The 2,132-nt window shown below is 41.3% G+C and overlaps 1 long non-coding RNA gene across 1 annotated transcript; it reads right to left on the bottom strand.

Moving 5' to 3' along the window:
• Positions 1–308: 308 nt before the first annotated feature.
• Positions 309–2,126, bottom strand: LOC105567726. Its single transcript, XR_001009382.1, has 4 exons — positions 1,507–2,126; positions 1,263–1,376; positions 1,038–1,164; positions 309–947 (listed from the first exon to the last, which is right to left on the bottom strand). It is a non-coding gene; the product is annotated as an uncharacterized LOC105567726 (long non-coding RNA).
• Between the last annotated feature and the right edge of the window lie 6 nt (positions 2,127–2,132).

The raw sequence follows: 2,132 nt of genomic DNA, 5'->3' as shown, positions 1-2,132 counted from the left end.
CTTCTTCTCTATATTTAATACACACAAAAAATTGCGCCCCTTGATTCGATTTATGAAACATTTGAAATGTATCAATAGACAATTGTCGACACGACTGGCATCAATTTATTGTCAAGAGTCACAAGGCCCCTTGTAACTCTTGACAACAAATTGATGCCAGTCGAAAATTGGCTATTAATTATCTACTGGTGATATTACAATTCACACGTGTTACTTGATATTTAGTTAGCTTCTTTGTTACATCACGTCTGCTCAACTCGAACGCGATTGAACAATCGTGTCGAGGAAGAAAATAAAAAAACGCGCCGTTTATATATAACAAATATATTTTTATACCGCATACATTGGACCCATGTTCATTATTTCAGCGCTTTGCACGCCAACATCTCTCTCTCTAACCCACTTCCAATTTGATTCAGTTATTAAAATTATACTTCACAGATATGCGAACGCTTCTTCTCTACATGTTTAATACGCAAAAAACTAATCGAAGTATTACGTGAACGAAACTCTAGATCCGTATAAACCTGATGCACTAAGAAAATGCGCGCGAATAAGAATTCACCAAGGAAGACACGTAAATTACGGTAAACTTATACGCTATACGTCGTCCGTTTGTCGTGGAGATGCGATATAAATTAACAAACTTTTCTCATACTGTAATTGGTAAAAAACGCTTGCCCCTCTTTCGCCTTAAATCCGATGCGATTACATGTCTTAATATATTACATAAATCCCGGCTTAAAAAATATTTCCTCTTGTCAGATTAAAAGATGCAGAGGTTCGCAAAAAACCGGCATCTCGTTTACAACGCGACTTAGGTGACGAGGTGTCCCTCGGGGAGAGCAGTGGAATGTGCCTCCTTTTAGATAGATTTTCCCGTGTCCGCGAGAACGCGGGGAGAAATTGTCTCTGCATTTTCCAAGGATCAGCCGACGCCTCGAAGTCTGAACGGACGACAAGCGGGGCGGCGATTAGTATTCGACGAGCTTCGGACGGGTTTTAGCATAGACGTACGCCGCTATTATCACAAATACCGCAGCTATGGTGGGCAACACGACCGTGAACACCCTCTGCTTATTCTCGAGGAACTCCTTTTTCCGCTCCTTCTTCTGTTTATTCGTCTCTTTCGTCTTTCCCTTCAACTGCCGCATATCTTTACAGCTGCAAATCAACGTGATTGTATTTATAATTGCTCGGTTCTTTTTCTTTTTTCAAAGATACGCAACGTGCGTTAGTAGGAAGGCATGCTGTGTACGCACGGATTGCACCTTAATCTTTAAACTAGCGTCGATTGGCTGAAAGGGATGAAAGTTAAATTTCGAAGAAATGTTACAACGATTCTTGTATTCCAACGGGAACGTGACCGGGTAAACCTGATACAAAGAGACAACCGCAGTGTATGCCGATCATACTCGTTTACACATATGTTTCAATATGTCCCGTCGACTCGCTAGTTTTCCAAAACAAAATTATGAAAATCCAAAACCGTCGTAATGTCTCTACCTTGAGGACACGCGAGGCGACCGAACGCAAGGAAAGAGCAGGGAACGACAGAGCCACGCGAAGTCAGTTCTTGATGCAAGTCAGATTTGTGTACATGACACGTAGCAAAACAATTGGTACGCAACTACACCGGTCGTGCTGTCACTTCCGTACGGACAGGTGATTGTGCCAAGTGCGTGCGTTCCTAAAATCACCGCGGCGAGGTCGTTGGAAGATCGGCCACAGGGCTTGTTTTCTGTTCCTGCACTGGTGAACTAGTGCAGTAAGTTAGGCCCGTTCCCACAGTGGCTAGTTAGCTTAACCAGTTGTTAAGTAGTGATACCAACCACTGACACAAAATTCGGTAAGCTATTTACAAGGTTATATATATGTAATATATATACACTATATGTTGTATATATACATCAATTTATCAATCACAAATATATCAATATATATGTATATGTTTTTTAAACTTATTTGCGAAAATGCGACTTGTCAAAATCTAACCTTGTAAATATCTTACCGAATTTTGTGTCAGTGGTTGGTATCACTACTTAACAACTGGTTAAGCTAACTAGCCACTGTGGGAACGGGCCTTAAGCCCGCTGCAGACGATGCTATTTTTCCTGCTGGATTGCTTGCAA

Source organism: Vollenhovia emeryi, unplaced genomic scaffold (genome assembly GCF_000949405.1).
Source record: "Vollenhovia emeryi isolate VEMERY1.0 unplaced genomic scaffold, V.emery_V1.0 DF942776.1, whole genome shotgun sequence".
NCBI classification, from domain to species: domain Eukaryota; kingdom Metazoa; phylum Arthropoda; class Insecta; order Hymenoptera; family Formicidae; genus Vollenhovia; species Vollenhovia emeryi.
Note: the sequence above shows the minus strand (reverse complement) of the source record. Positions and strands in the feature narration are given on the sequence as shown.